Source organism: Callorhinus ursinus, unplaced genomic scaffold (genome assembly GCF_003265705.2).
Source record: "Callorhinus ursinus isolate GAN/ISIS: 27379988/994484 unplaced genomic scaffold, GSC_fseal_2.0 scaffold4, whole genome shotgun sequence".
Classification (NCBI taxonomy): Eukaryota; Metazoa; Chordata; class Mammalia; order Carnivora; family Otariidae; genus Callorhinus; species Callorhinus ursinus.
The window spans coordinates 126,429,634-126,447,538 of NW_027397066.1; the positions used below are offsets into that span (position 1 = coordinate 126,429,634).

General features: G+C 34.2%; 1 protein-coding gene across 4 annotated transcripts in view; it reads right to left on the minus strand.

Moving 5' to 3' along the window:
• The window catches only part of LRBA (LPS responsive beige-like anchor protein), a 742,782-nt gene that overhangs the window by 479,505 nt on the left and 245,372 nt on the right, over positions 1-17,905 (minus strand). The window lies entirely within an intron of this gene.

Sequence of the window (17,905 nt, forward strand, 5' to 3'; positions counted from 1 at the left end):
GGAGCCTGCTTAAGATTCTCTCTCTCCCTTGCTCCTCCCACCTTAAAAAAAAAAAAAAGTAATGTAGTATAAATTTAAAGGACTGAAGTACACAAAAAAGACCCTTAAAAATCATTAGAGCAGTAATCCTTATAATCTCACTTGTATTCAGGTATACAGTTGACCCCTGAACAATGCAGGGGTTAGGAGCACTGACCCCACACAGCTGAAAATCCACAATAGTTTTTGACTCTCCCAAAACTTAACTACTAATAGCCCACTACTGACCAGAAGTCTTACTGATTAAACCGTCAGTTAAGACATACTTCATATGTTACATGCATTATATAATATACTCCTAAAATTAAGAAAGCTAGAGAAAAGAAAATTAATTAAGAAAATCATAAGAAAGAGAAAATACATTTACAGTACTGTATCAAAAAAAGTCATATAAGTGGACCCACGTAGTTCAAATAGTGTTGTTCAAGGATCAACTATACTTTACTGGCTTTCCTAAAAAGAGCTATCACTATAGCTAGCACAGAAAATGGTAGAATCATCTTTGGGATCCTATGGAAAATGTTACCCATTAACCATGTCTACTTGAAAAATGCCAAAACCTGCTTATCTATGAGAACTCTCCTAGCTCTAATATTCTATGGTTCAAGATGAAAATGGACTAGACTCAGCATATAGCCATTGAAAGGAAAGAAAATATTAAAAGAGACACTACAGAAAATGGTGGGTTGAATTTGTGAGGCAAAAATCTAAAAAAATCAAATTAATCTCATAAAAAGAAAACAAAAGTCATTTAAAATACTGAACAAAGGGAGAAGATTTTGTATGCTGTTAAAAACACCAGATTTGTTAGGTAGAAGCTAGATATGAGTAGTGGAAGGAATGCCCCAAGACAGAAACCCAAGTCCTTGAGGGGAGAATTAGACAGGAGCTGTAGGTAAGGACGGTTATAAAGGAGTACAACATCCTGACCTTGTGGCTTCCAAGACCCTGGGGCTAACAGACCAAGAGCCACAGGTGCAGAACATGTGCTCCCCTCTTCCACCTCTGCCCCAAGGTAACCCCTAGACTCATTATAATACATTTGCATTGCAGGTACTGCCACGCCTCCACAGGGAAAGGCTGACAGGACAGTTCAGGTACAAACCTCGTAGGGTAGAAAACTCTTCTCAACCTTTCTGAGTAGTGCCCTAAATGACTGGAAGCAGCCTCCATTAGAGACCACCCCCCACTGTACATCCCAGCTCTTCCCGGAACAGAGAGACCCAATATTATCCAATCCTAAACAACCTATGGGCCAATTCCACCTCAGGGAAGCAACCCGCTCTCCCTTAGAGAGCGTACCGCTGCTTTAATAAAACTGTTTTCTGCTTTCACTTTGGTGTAGATCTCTTAATTCTTTATTGCATAGGTGCTAAGAGCCCAGACACGACACTTTTCACGCTGACAAATTAACTTTAATGTACAACCTACTTTGCTCTAAGAACTGTTTTATATACTTTCTTGGTTATCTAATACAATCTCTATTACACCCATTCCACTCAAGAAACTGAGTCTCAAGCAAGTGAAGTCATTTGCCCAAGGTTATAGAGTTAATAAGTGGCAGAGGAAAAAATTTACTGAAACTCATAACCTATCATCACAGTATTTCCCTGGCCTCAGCCTCTTCTTAAAATCCTATCCAAGACTTCCTTTTCCTTTCTTCTTTTGTTGCCCATGAGGGAGACAACAGTCTCCTCTATCCAGTTTACCTCCAGCAGCTGAGGAATTTACTGCTAGAAAAACAAATAGCCTTCAGGATTCTGATTCTTACACTTCATTCAGGCCTAAATCAAAGTTCAAACTTCAGATTTTCTTTAAACTGCATACATGCTTTCACACTAAAAATGGCAGCTTAACTAAAAATAGCTGCCTAAGAAATGCATAAAAGATGGAATACACGTGCAATTATTAATACATAACCATTATCCCTTCCTAAATTATGTTATTGTATATTAAATCTATGTTTCAGGTACTAAAGTACAAAATAACTGTGTTATCTCAGAGACATCTGAGCCAAACAGTCAGTGTAAACATTTCAGAAAGCAAAATTTAAATCTGAATCCTAAGAACTCTGAATATTCTGATTAAATCCATTAAATTATATAATATTTATGAAAAAATACATGGTATGGGAATACAGCTCAGTCTTCACAAGTTATCAGAGTCTGGTATTAAACACAAGTTATCAGAGTGTGATACTAAAACAAAACAATCTCAAGCTTTATACTTTATACTTTTAACCTAGCCTTTCTGTAATACTTCAATTTCAGCAGATTAATTTGAAATAACAGAGAAAAGGACTAAGAAAAAACAAGCAATAATTGCCAAGAAACAGAGACACCGACTTGTATTCATAATTACATGAAAGCCAAAGAAAAAGGTTATGCTTAGATTATTCCCATTCATGTAGTCTTCCTTTTTGCTAACTCTCTCCCCAATCCCAATTTTAAAAGACCAGTTGTAAAATGGCAGGGTGCCAAATTAAAGCACACTTTATTTTCAGATGTCTCCATACTCATAGGCTGACTTCCTGTCAGGAAGAGTTCTATTTCAATGAATACCCCAATCAGCAGGGAACTTGCAGAATTAAGTGCCAGTTGATATTACTTTGTTTTGCATTTACCACCCTAGAGAATAATGTTCAAAGATCTAGTTATATAGTCAGCATGGTATCATCCTTCTGACTAGACTGCTAAGCCACAGGGTGTACAGCCAGTTCCACAAAATTTACCTTAAAAGGTTATGTTTTCTAAAAACTCGTGTGCTAGTGAATCAACAGGACGCCAGTATTTCAGAATAAATCCTACATCTAAAGTTAAATTATGCTTCTCTTCAGTTGTAAGAAAACCCTTTAAATTAATATTGGAAAGGTCTGCACCCAGACTTAAATAAAGATCAATTAATGTTCACTCACAAATCAACTTAAATATTTTATTTTCTGAAAGTAAAATGCAGTGCTTTAGTCTGATTTATTTTTTAATGTTTTTGCTGCTGTTTTAGAAATAAACACTTTCATCTTATAAAAGATATGTTATAAAAATTTAAATCAGGTAACATGATAAATATTTTTACCCCATTAGCACAAAGTTAGTAAGCTGATTTCAAGTATTTTAACACTGTTATTTAAGTGCATTTAAAATTTTTCAAAATCAGTTAATATAGCTTGAATCTTGAACTACCTTTTCTAACTAACTCTCACAGACTCCCTCTCATGCTCAAAGGTCTCTAGTTCCTTCTTATAAAGTCAACAGCTTCTACTGCACATAAAATTAATTCTGAGCATTTCAATACAGAACACTTAAACTCACAGTCTTTGAATATTATAAGGATAAAACATTCACAGCAGCTCTAAGGCAAAAATAGGTGACGATAATGGAAGCCTATCTTTTTATCCCAATGTTAATCACTACCCTAGTGATTTTCACCTATTCATAATCAAAAGGTCATAAACAATGATAATAACAAGCTCAGAGGCAATTTACATTGTTATTTTCTACAAGTACTTTCTAAGGATGAGGTATAAACATATACAAAAATAAAAAGGAGGGGTAACATTATGAAAGGTTGAAATATAAATTATATTGATCCTAGTTGGACCATAATACATATAAACTGATCTTAAAGAAGCCAATTGACCCAAAAGTCCTCTATTCATTGGAAAAAATAAGGTTGGTTACAAAGAAAATGGAATGATTTATCTACAGCATAACAAAATTTCAACATTTAATTTAATACACTTTGCAAATCTGTTACCATGCAAGGAACTTTTAGCATTTTGAAACAAAATGGTGAATATCTTTCTACTCAGATATAGATTTGTTTCTTTCATGAAATGTTGACATACAAGGAATTAATACATTTAGGTAAGCATTTCATTTGTAAGAGCTACCATCTGCTCATATTTTTGTTAAAACAAGATATGATGTCTGAATTGATGCTAAGTTTCTGAAGCTAGTGACTTAAAGATGTCACTACGAAAAGAGGACAATCTACGGAAAGAGGAAAATCTACAATGCACAAACTTGATTTCTTCATAAGAAGTAATCAGTTGTAACTCTTTTAACGAGATCTTTTGCAACCCAAAGTTCATAAGGTGAGAGGGGTTTAATATGTATCACTTTCTTTAAAAACAAGTAAATACAGGATAAGAGTTCAGAATAAGGGTTTGAAGCCTATGTATAAAGGCTAATGTCTTTCGCATCGTTATAACTGAACAGAATAGTCATTAAACAAAATTATGTTTGTTCTTTAACTACTTTTCAATGAATCAAAACTCAGTTTTAAGGGAAATTTTACCTAAATATGGTAAATACATTGATTTATTCAACAAATATCTATCAAATATTTTATTATGATTATGACATTAATAAGCACTACAGAATAAAGTTAACAAGAAATCGTCTCCTGACCTTAAGGAGTTTTTCATCTAATGAAAGAAACAAAAATTATAATAAGGCATGACACTAACAGAGCTCTTAAATTTGTAAATTTAACTCTTCTTTAGCACTCAGCTCGGTAAACTGAACTCTGAAACACAGTTAAATCCAATGTTGAGGGCATGTAAACTAAGAACAGAAGATAAGTAAGAGTTAACAGGATTTAGAATCATTTTTACTTTACAGTAAAAGCAAAAAAAATATTAAATGGCTATTTTTATTATATAATATATGCACGGAGAGATTTTGATAACTGTTCTCATGCCAAAAATATCTATACATGTCACAGTCTGAGTTTTCCAGATTGTATCAGAAGAAGAGCAAATTCCATTCCCATCAATTTAATATTTGTTCTTAAATCTACCTGGGTGAATGTGAACTACCAGCATTCCATCTCTACTTACTTCTCATGGTTAAGGATCACCAAGATAGATTCTTTGTGTTTACTGCCTCAAGGAAATGCCTTATACATAAATTATACTTTATCAAACATGGAATTACTACAGATTTCAGTGAAAAAGCCTGGCCTTATGCAGCAGGGTAATATCTTCACTCTTAATTCTTTAACCCTATTAAACTCTTTAATAATGACTTTGTATTTTTATTATATCTAGGTTTTGATTGAAAGCTACCTTCCAATTCTGGTTGTTTAGATGAATAAAGAGATGACATGCAGAGAGAACCTGCCATTTTATGATTAGGCTATGTAACTACAAAAAGTCTATTGCTAAAGTTTTGTTCATTTACTTGACAAATATTTACTGAAAATTTATTTCATCAGAAACTATATCATATGACATTCACAGATTAATTTCATTTTCTTTGAACCTCTTGGACCTCATTAAGTGCATACCAAAGTTCAATTCTATATACGGCTCAATAATAATACATGTAATATTCTGACCCTGCTTTCAAGACTTTATGCTATATACTTGAATTTTATTATACAGCATAAAATGTAATGTGATTCAATCAGTCAAAATAGGAAATAGCCATATAATCAAGCGATTGTCAAAATATTTGAATTTATCCTAAACCTATCCTAAAAAAAAAATTTTGAATTTATCCTACAATACACATGTGCGCGTGCACACACACACACACCTGGAACTCTTATTATCATCACTTCTGAAGATCTATCCCTTCAGAAATAACATCTAAACTGGGAGTTATGTCCAAATTACCTACAAAGGAGAGAGAAGAAATGACTTGAGATAATTTCTTCTAAATGAAGCAAAAATAATCACACTGTTTCATGAATAAGTAATTTTGCATATCTAGTGATTTTCTTTAGTCATTGTGAGTGGAGAAGCAAAGAAAAACAAAAGCAGAGTACTAAAAAACAGACACTTCCTCCATTATTCACTGTCTCACCCTTAATGTAACAGGAACTTCTCTCATTCTGTAGTTTACGAAAATCATCCACATGTTCCTATGGCCACAAAGAGGATTATGTTTCAAACATGCTAATATTAGTCCCATTACACATTCAACAATACACATTATATACCTATTTTATACACACAAGTGCACACACACACACACACACGCATTTACTAACGGCTTTGAAGGGCCTCCAGTAAAGAAAGCTAATTAAATTCAAACAACAATTACTGAATTTACTTACCACTATATACTTCTTTCACAGAACACCCATTATTATCACACAGTACACAAACAGAGATTTGGTCCACTAGAAATTTTGGATAGTGATAACGAATCAAACAAGCACATGGCTACCACAAATCCAACCAAGGAAAACTGTAAGTACTGAAAGAAGTAGAGGAAATGCTTTAAGCATTTTAATATTCATTGATCCTGATGAAATTATAAAAATGTAAATGGAACTCAAAAAAATTTTTGACTGCAAGTCACAGTCACCTAAAATGATCTGTTCAAAAACAGAAATATAATGAGCATTAGATTAAATAGGGATTGACAGTCCCAAACTCCCCTCCCTGCACTCTTTTTGTGTTTCACTTCAAGTCCTTATAAACTTATATGTTGTATAACGATAATTTGTCTCTCTCATTTGATTATACTTTTTTTGAAAGGAGGGGCTTATCTTAAAAGCATCTGATACATGTCTCCTAAATAAGAGAATACCACAAGCAGGCATAGAGAGGAGGACTCAGAGCAGATAAATTCACACAAAGTTCTGCAGAAAAGTGAGCAGGAAGATGGCAGTGGAGTAGGACCCTAGGCTCACCTTGTCCCATGAACACAGGTAGATAACTATCAAATCAATCTTAATACCCCAGAAATTCACCTGAAGACTGACAGAACAAACTCTACAACCACAGGGAGAGAGGAGGCCACATGGAAGAAGGTAGGAAGTGCAGAGACATAGTTTAGGGGAGAAACAAATCACAACTGCTCTGGAGGGGAGGTAGCCATGGGCACAGAGAAGGGCAAGAGAGAGAAGAGCACACAGGGGATCGCACAAGAAGAACGTTTCTCCAAAGACACTGGCTTGGAAAATGAGAGGGGCTGAATTTCAAGAGTTCCTACAACCAGTGGGGCTCAAACCTTGAGGTCAGCAGGCTTGGCTGCTCCTGGAGAGAAGGCAAACAACACAGGAACAGACAGCATATAAAGAGCGATCTGAGTGGGGAGATTAATCACTCTTCTCAGGGGTGTCCCTGAAAGGCAGCATTCACATAGATACCTCTCCAGGAACAAATGAGGTGGATGGCACCATTTCCCTTCCCTGCTCCTCAGTAAACACAGAACCACCTTCAGGGAGAAGCAAAACATCAACACTGGCTGCCTACCTTGCTTATATCAAGCCCTAGCGCCCTGTACTCCAGCAGAACTGCCTGTCTCAGTCATACCTGCCTCAATTCCAGCGCAGCAGGCCCCCACAGAAACCAGCACAAAACCCCCACATCACTCCTCCCAACCACAGTTTCACAGGTTATTAATTCCAGTGGAGGTGGTGACAGGTCCCATTTCACAAGCAGGCCAGCTAGTTAAAACTTGCCCCATCCAGGCCAGGTACCAAAAACACTGCCCACAGCAGGCAAGGAGAGCCTCTGCAGACAACTGGCCTGAAGGATAAAGAGGTGGAACACAACAGCAGAGCACATGCATCACACACAGGAGACACTTCGCAAAATGCCAGGCCCTGGGCACTACATAATCTCTTTTTCATAAAGACATCACTTTCAGGAGCAGGAGACATAAATGGTCTTACCAACACAAATAAGAAGGTAAAGAATTAGACAAAATGCCAAAATGGAAGAATTTATCCCAAATGAAAGAATAAAATAAGGCCATGGCCAGAGAACTAAGCAAAACAAATGTAAGTGATATGTCTGATTGAAAATTTAAAGCAATGCTCATAACGATACTCAGGGGCACCTGGGTGGCTCAGTTGTTAAGCGTCTGCCTTCAGCTCAGGTCATGATCCCAGGGGCCTGGGATCAAGCCCCGCACCAGGCTTCCTGCTCAGCGGGAAGCCTGCTTCTCCCTCTCCCAATCCCACTGCTTGTGTTCCCTCTCTCACTGTCTCTGTCAAATAAATAAATAAAATCTTAAAAAAAAAAAAAAAGAAAAGAAGAAATCAGTGAGACCCTTAACCTACAGATAAAAGAGTTAAAAAAGAACTAGACAAAAATGAAGAGTGCGATAAACAAGAGTACAAATATACTTGGTGCAATGAACAGAAGGCTAAAAAAGCAGAGGAACAAATTAGTGACTGGAAGCTGACCAAAAGAAAGAAGAATTATACAAAATAAAAACAGATTTAGAGAACTCAGTGACTCCATTAAACATAGTAACATTCATATTATAGAAGTCACAAAAGAAGGAGAGAGAGAAAAGGGGGCAGAAAATTTGAAGAAATAGTAGTTGAAAACTCCCCTAATCTGGGAAAGGAAACAGACATCCAGATCCAGGAGGCACAGTGAATTCCCATAAAAATTCACAAAAAAGGCCAACACTAAGACATACTGTACTTAATTTTGAAAAATATAGTGATAAAGAAAAACATCTTAAAAGCAGCAAGACAAAAGAAGTCCTTACTTACAAGAGGAAAACCTATAAGACTAGCTCGAGATTTTTCACCAGAAATCTGAAAAGCCAGAAGGGAGTGGCAGAATATATGCAATGTGCTAAATGAAAATCTGCAGCCAACAATACCCTATCTAGCAAGGTGATCATTCAGAATAGGAGAGATAACAATTTTCCCAAACAAAAATTAAAGGAGTTTGTGACCACTAAACCAGCACTGCAAGAAATATGAAAGGGGACTCTGAATGGAAAGGAGAGACCAAAAGTGACAGTACAAAGTCAGAAACACAAAAGCAGTTGTACAAATGAGAATCTCTGTAAAAATCAGTCAAGGAACTCACACACACAAAAAAGGATATAAAATATAATAATATATACCTAAAACATGGGGAGATTAGAAAAGAATGCGTTCAAACATGAACATCAATCAACTTAATATAGAAGACTATTTAATATGTACAAACCTAATGGTAACCATATATCAAAAACCACTAATAAACATGTAAAGAATAAAAAAAAGAAGAAAACAAACATATCACTGAAGAAAATCAGCAAAATATGAAAGAGACAAAGACAAGAGGATCAGAGCAAATCTCCAGGAACAACCACAAAACAATAAAATGGCAATAAATACATATCTATCCATAATTACTTTGAATGTAAATGGACTAAATGCTCCAATCAAAAGACAGAGGGTGTCAGAATAGATAAAAACAGAAGACCTATCTATATGCTACCCAAAGGGCCTCATTATAAACTAAAGGACACCTGCAGATTAAAAGTGAGGGGATGGAAAAACACCTATCATGCAAATGGAGGTCAAAAGAAAGTGAGAGTAACAATACATGTATCGGAAAACCAGACTTGAAAACAAAGACTATAATGAGAGACCAAGAAGGGCACATTAATAAAGGGGACAATGCAACAGGAAGATATAACAATCTTAACTATTTATGCGCCCAACATGAGAGCACACATATATAAAACATTTAGTAATAAATATAAAGGAACTGATAATACAGTAATAGTTGGGGACATTAACACCCCATGAACATCAATGGACAGATGATCTAAACAGAAACACAACAAGGAAACAATGGCTCTGAATAACACAATGGATCAGATGGGACTTAAGAGATATATTCAGAACATTCCAAACTAAAACAGCAGAATACACATTCTTTTCAAGTGCACATGGAACATTCTCCAAAACAGAACACATACTAGATCATAAAACCGAACTCAACAGTACAAAAAGACTAAAGTCCTATCATGCACCTTTTCAGACCACAATGCTATGAAGCTAGAAGTCAACCACAAGAAAAAAACTGGAAAGACCAAAATACATGGAGGTTTGACAATATGCTACCTAAAAAAATGAATGGATAAACCAAGAAATCCAGGAAGAAATTTAAAAATACATGGAAATGAATACAAATGAAAACACTGCAGTCCAAAACCTCTGTGATGCAGCAAAAGTGGTACTAAGACAAAAGTATATAGCAATACAGGCCTACCTCAAGAAACAAGAAAAATCTAAAATAAACAACCTAACCTTTACACCTACAGGAGCTAGAACAAGAACAAACAATGCCTAAAGCCAGCAGAAGGAAGGAAATAATAAAGATCAGAGCAGAAATAAATAATATAGAAACTAAAAAACAAGAGAACAGATCAATGAAACCAGGAGCTGGTTCTTTGAAAAAAATCAATAAAACTGATAATCTTCTAGCCAGACTTACCAAAAAAGAAAAGACAAAGGACCCAAATAAATAAAATCACAAATAAGGAGAAATACCAACCAATACCACAGAAATACAAACAACAGTAAGAGAATATTATGAAAAACTGTATGCCAACAAATTAGACAACCTAGAAGAAATGGATAAATTCTCAAAAACATATAAATTACCCAAACTGAATCAAGAAGAAATAGAAAATTTGAACAGATAACCAGCAAAGAAATTGAATCAGTAATCAAAAAACTCCCAACAAACAAAAGTCCAGGACTAGAATGCTACAAAGGCAAATTCTACCAAGCATTTAAAGAAGAGTTAATACCTATTCTTCTCAAACTTTTCCAAAAAATAGAAAAGGAAGGAAAACTTGCAAATTCATTCTATGAGGCCAGCATCATGCTGATACCAAAACCAAATAAAGACACCACTAAAAAAGAGGAACTACAGGGCAACATCCTTGATGAACACGGATATAAAAATTCTCAATAAAATACTATCAAACCAAACCAAACAATACATAAAAAAATAATTCACCATGATCAAGTGGGATTTACTCCTGGGTTGTGAGGGTAGTTGAGTATTCAGAAATCAATCAACGTCATACATCACATTAATAAAAGAAATAAGAACCATATGATTATTTCAACAGATGAAAAAAAACCACATTTAACAAAGTGCAACACCCATTCATGATAAAAACACTCAACAACGTAGGGTTAGAGGGAACATATCACAACATAATAAAGGCCATAATGAAAAACCCACCGCTGATACCATACTCAATGGGGAAAAACTGAAAGCTTTTCCTCTACTGTGAGGAACAAGGCAGGGATGTCCATTCTCACCACTGTTGTTCAAATAGTACTGGAAGTTGTAGCCACAGCAATCAGACAACAAAAAGAAATAAAAGGCATCCAAATCATCAAGGAAGAAGTAAAACTTTCACTATTTGCAGATGGCATGATACTCTATATAGAAAACCCAAAAGACTCCACCAAAACATTGCTAGAACTGATGCACAAATTCCATAAAGTCACAGGATACAAAATCAACATACAGAAATCTGTGACATTTCTATACACTAATAATGAAGCAGGAGAAAGAGAAATTAAGGAATCAATCCCGTTTACAAATGCACCAAACACAATAAGATACCTATGAATAAACCTAACCAAAGAGGTGAAAGACCTATACTCTGAAAACTACATACTACTGATGAAAGAAATTGAAAGAGGACACAAAGAACCAGAAAAACATTCCATACTCATGGATTAGAAGAAATACTGTTAAAATGTCTATATTACCCAAAACAATCTATAGATTTAATGCAATCCCTATTAAAATACCAACAGCATTTTTCACAAACTAGAACAATACTAAAATATGTGTGGAACCAGAAAAGACCCTGAATAACCAAAGCAACCTTGAAAAATAAAAACAAAGCTGGAGGCATCACAATTCCAGGCTTCAAGTTATATTACAAAGCTGTAGTGATCAAAATAGTATGATACTGGCCCAAAAACAGACACAGAGATCAATGAAACAGAATAGAAAACCCAAAGAGGAACCCACAACTATGTTAATCTTCAACAAAGCAGGAAAGAATATCCAATGGGAAAAAGACAGTCTCTTCAACAAATGGCACTGGGAAAACTGGATAGCAATATGCAAAAAAATGAAACTGGACCAATTTCTTATACCAAACACAAAAATAAATTCAGAATGGATTAAAGACCTAAATGTGAGACCTGAAACCATAAAAATCCTAGAGAAGAACACAAGCAGTAAGTTCTTTCACCTTGACTGTAGCAACTTCTTCCTAGCAACTTCTATCTCCTTAGGCAAGGGAAACAAAAGCAAAAATAAACTATTGGAACTTCATCAAAAAAAAAAAAAAAGCTTCTACACAGCAAAGGAAACAATCAACAAAACTAAAAGGCAACCTACAAAATGGGAGAAGATATTTGCAAATGACATATCCGATAAAGGGTTAGTATCCAAAATATATAAAGAATTTATACAACTCAAAACTCAAAAAATAAATAATCCAATTAAAAAATGGACAGAAGATATGAATAGACATTTCTCCAAAGAAGACATACAGATGGCCAATAGACACATGAAAAGATGCTTAATATCACTCATCACCAGGGAAATGCAAATCAAAACTACAGTGAGATATCACCTCACACTTGTCAGAATGGCTAAAATCAACAACACAAGAAAGAAGTGTTGGTGAGGATGTGGGTTGGTGAGGATGTGGAGAAAGGGGAATCCTCTTGCACTGTTAGTGGCAACACAAACTGGTGCAGCCACTGTGGAAAACAGTATGGAGGTTCCTCAAAAAATTAAAGATAGAACTACCATAAGATGCTGCAATTGCGCTACTAGGTATTTACCCAAAAAATTCAAAAATAGTTATTCAAAAGGATACACACACTCCAATGTTATAGAAGCATTACCTACAATAACCGAATTATAAAAAGATTCCTAATGTCCATCAACTGACGAATGGATGAAGATGTGGGATGTATGTGTGTATATAATGGAATATTACTCTGCCATAAAAAAGAATGAAATCTTGCCATTTGTAACAATGTGGATGGAGCTAGAGAGTATCATTCTAAGCAAAGTAAGTGAGTCAGAGAAAGACAAATACCATATGATTTCACTCAGGACTAGAGTGAAAAAGAAAAGAAAAAAAGAAAAAAGGAAAAAACAACGAGCAAAGGAGAGGGAAGAGAGAGAGAGAGGCAAACCAAGAAAGAGTCTTAACTATAGAGAACAAACTGATAGGTACCAGAGGGAAGATGTGGAGGATGGGTTAAATAGGTGATGGGGATTAAGGAGTGCACTTGTGATGAGCACCCATGATGTATGAAGTGTTCAATCACTATACTGTACACCTGAAACTAATATTACACTGTGTGTTAACTAAGTGGAAGTTAAATAAAAAACTATAAAGATAAGTAAATAAATCAAGCTAGCAAAAAAGCAAGCAAGCAAGCTCTGAAGAAGAGACAGCACTTGAACTGAACCTGACAGACCCTAAAAACAAAACATTCTAAAACTACAGTCAGTGGCCTCGCCTCACTGCTGTATAAAAGCTCCAAACTATAGGATTTCCTTATAGGAAAAAATATGCATTATGTTAAGAAGACATTTGTATTTCCAATAAGCAACTTACACTCAAAATTCCTATTCTGTGGCTGGCAAAAAGATAATTCTTTAATTAGCTCAATTATTTCTTTAAAAAAAAAAACCCACATCACTTTCTTAATAGATAGTGAATTTAAACGAAAAAAGTTTATGCTGAGTATCCAAGCACCACAATTAAAAGAAATAAATCTCCAATTATATTAAATTCTACAATGAGTAAAACTCAGTCACTGTAACAGAAGTCAAATCAGTAGCAACTTGAGAAAACAGGGATGGAGAATGATTGCAAAGAGATACAGGGAACTTTCCAGAATGAGATGGTTATTACATTGTTGTGTAATGTCAAAATTCATCAAACTGTAAACTTAAAATATGTACATATATACTGTATGTAAACTGTACTTCAACAAGTTGATTTTTTTTTTAAAAGAGGTAAAACTGACTAAGCCAAAGGACAATGAAAAAACAAAGACCCTATTTATAAATGAACATGACTACAGAATTGGGTTCGGACAAGATAGTTGAAAATAAAAATGAACACTTAATACACACCTAATAATATATAAGAAGTACGGGTATATTTCATAATAAAAAGACCAAAATGCAAAAGCCCAAAATATGTTGACTTATGACCACTGTTACCATTCAATCATTAATTACACAATTATATAAACATTTGGTTGAATAGTAATTATGCTGGATGTTGGAGATACAAACAAAACACAGTGCTTGCCTTCAAGAAACTTATACTCTGATGGGAGAGAAATAAAAATCACAAGCAACTTAAACAATGAAAGGAATAACAGGCAGTGAGAGCTCTGGATGAATACTAGAGTTAGAGCCTTGGGGCAGAGAGGAGTCAAAGAAAGCTTTCCATTTCCAGAAAGACTGCGGGGTAGCTGGAAGTGAGATTATTTATTTATCTATAAATATTCACTAAGCAGCCAGCATGTGCCAGGGACTGTGCTGAGTACCAGGTATACTTTAACAGGCAAAACAGAAAGAGTTGTTACCTTCACAGGGCCTAGAGTACAGACAGGGAGGCTAACAATAAAAAAGTAACAAGTGTAACAGGTATACCTAAAATTGGTGGTACATTATATGAGTGCTAAAATGAGGATAAACAAAAAGATACCAACTATAGATATGATGGTCTGAGAAGAGGACAATTAAGCTGAGTTCTGAATGATGAGAAGAAGCCAACAATTAGAGTCACCAAATTTGAGGAGGGAAATTTAAGGGAAAGAAAAAGCATACGCTAAGAGACAAAATTATGATGGCACATTTGGGTTAACTTTAAATAGTTCAGCATAGTTTGACAACATATAAATTGAGCGTGAGACTATAAAAAGGAAGTGGTAAGAAATAAGGTCCAAGCAGTAAGTGAGACCTAATAATGAAGGACACTTTTGTGCCATATTATAGAGCTGGTTTGCTTTTCTTCCCCTGGCCCCCACTTTGGTTTGTTTCAATTACTTACTTTACTCAAAATACTCATCACAACTACAAAAAGGAAAAATTCATGAAATAAAAAGAGCAATAACAATAACGTCAGATATTTAGAAGAGAAAAACTTAAAAAGGAGAAGAAAACTAGATTTAGAAAAAAAAATTACAGGACACTGAAAGGAGAAACATTTTACTATAAAGATTCAGGGGAAAAAAAAAAAAAAAACCTCAAGTAGCAAAAATCCAAACATAAAACTGACAGAATCATAAAAATGGTGACATCTGGTTCTTATTCTAATTTTTAAATTAATAATTCGGGGGTATAGAAAGACACACCTGAATCTAAAATGACCAAACCTTATCTCATAACCTTCATGTGAAAAAAAAAAAATTCCAAAATAGGAACAATCTACATATTTTGATAAAATTTTTAAAGAAAAATCAGACTAACAGTATTTTAAATTAAGTTTTGCTGCTAATTAATTACTCGGACAGGATGCTAGGCCAGACTACATGGTGCTTCTAGTTTTTCTATATACTCTATGCACTTCTGATAAATGGGAAAAGAATAGATGACCTGGCAGAAGGCTCAGACAATAATATGTGATTTACAGGACATGAATGCAGCTACCGTAAGATTTATCTGACAGCCCTCTCCGATAGTGGACTGTTGAGTATCCGATGGAATGATTTCTAGTCTAGAAAGTCTACTACTGAGTAGCCATACACATTATTTATTTATTAGATGTTTTGGGTTGAAACCATTTTTAAATGATGCACTTCACAATGCACAGTCATAAATTTAGCTTTAAACCCAAGAAGGGAGGTAGTGTTATTGGAATGTATGTCAGACTGAATTAGGATGAGCAAAGCAACGCTTTTATAAAGTGGCCTTGAATGCAATGTCAATTCTTTCAAAAATGATATTAATGTCAAATGAGCATGATACAAACACTTTACACAATGCTAGAATAATATTACTTGAGATATTTAGCATTGCCTTTAAATTCATATAATTTCTACAGGGTTTATACACATATACAACAAATACTAGACACAAATAAGTTACATGCTTGTGAAAAACTAAATCTGAAGTATAAATGAGAGTTTGTTCAATTTTTTCCTCACATCAGAGAGTACACAGCTTCCTGAAGAATGTATACAATCTTATTTTAAAGAAGTAAAAAAAAATTAAATCAAGCTTTGAAGTTTAAGTAGCTCTTGAATTATTTTACATGGGATTCAATATATGAATAAACCTAATTTAACAAATCTTCAGTATTTAACTTTACTCAAAAATGTAATGCTGAGTATGTGAAGAAAGCTTTTCTACTCTAAATAACAGGATTTTTGCCTTAACAATGTTAAAATATAAATGAGATAAAATATGAAATGGTGTCTAATCAACCCAATAATGAATAAGTGAATATTGAAAAATATAATCTTAGTTGAAGCTTCAAGAAAATATAGAGTGATCTGTTTGGTTTTAATGACAGCAAACCAAATGTGATCATTTCCACATTTCTTAAATTTCGGCCCTAATCTTTCTTTTGTAATAAAATGTGGCTAATTTAAACACCTCGTTAAAAAGAATGCAAAAAGAAAGTTATGAATGGATTCAAAGAAAATAATCAGAACATGGCTGACTGTCATGAAATTAACACCAACTAATTTGTAAAGTTTTAAATCAAATTTGCAGATGTTAAGTTCATAAGCATATCCCATTATTTATGTGATTAAAAAGGAGTTTTTGACCTGATCTTTCGATCTTTGGCATTCAATCCTCTCCATCTCCCCTTAAAAAATTAATTAAAATTTTAGCAATATGCTAGCTTTTCACTTCCCACCCTATCTCAGACTAAAAAAAATTATCAATCAAACTCAAGCCATCCCCACCCAGTATCTGCAAAATGTCGACTTCAAATTCAATTTCATATCTTTTAGGCTTTCATGTAGAAAAAGACAGTTCACTTCTTAACAAAATAAATCACTTTTGTGATTGCCAATCTGACCTCTTTGAATTAGGAAAATTCAAAGTGAAAAATGTAATTATCACCCCGGAACAATCTGTATACATCTGGAGCTAATTCTGGCTTCATTTTTCACATCATTTTTCACACTGTGCTACATCTTATAGAGAGGCCATGGAACTTTTGAAGAACTCATAAAAAATGGTAAGGACTTCAAATAACCAATAATGTATTTGATTTTATTCAAACAAAAATCTTGAGAATATCTGACTTTTGCAACTTACTCTACTAAGTGATCTTAATATCCTATTTGATTGGATTAGTATTAAACAGCACTTTGACATACATGATAAATAGTTGCATTAAAACATGTCATTCTTCATCTTTTTAGCTTCTAACATTCAACTACGTAATACACAATCTGAAACCACTTTGATGTATCAAGAATATATTCAATTCTTCTAAACTAAAAAGTGGAACTTTGTTATCAAAATTCACCTATGAAACGATTGTATCAGTATAAACAATTTCATACTCTGTGAAGAAACATCCAAAATGGTAAGCAAATGCTTCTTAAAAGTAAGGGTAATTTTGTATTGGTTTAAGAATGGCATGTGGTAATTTAGATCCAAGAAATAAACAAGCAATTATTTCAAATCAGATTAATTAATGAAAAATTTTCTACATTAAGCTTTTTAAAGGAGTTTTCTAAAGGAGATGATTAAATTATAAAAACAAGATTCTTGCTAAATCTAAAAATAATAAGCTCACTAGAAACATAACTAGTCCTCACAAGTTCATTATAAAAATCCATTAGGTGTAATCTCTAGAAGTAATTGTTCTTACTGCACTTTATTGACAATGTATATTATTGATTTTTCACACCTTCTATGATTCTTTAATTTGTATTCATGAAATGTCCATCAGCACAGTCTAAATAAATTTGGCAATATAGGTGCTAAAATGAATAAATCGATGCAAAGAAACATTAATTTTGCATTATCCTTATTCGTCAGACAAGTAAACCACAAGAGTTGTAAATGAAGGTCAAAGGTTTGAAATGGGTCAGAACCCTTGACCTCTAGACCAATACTCTTCCT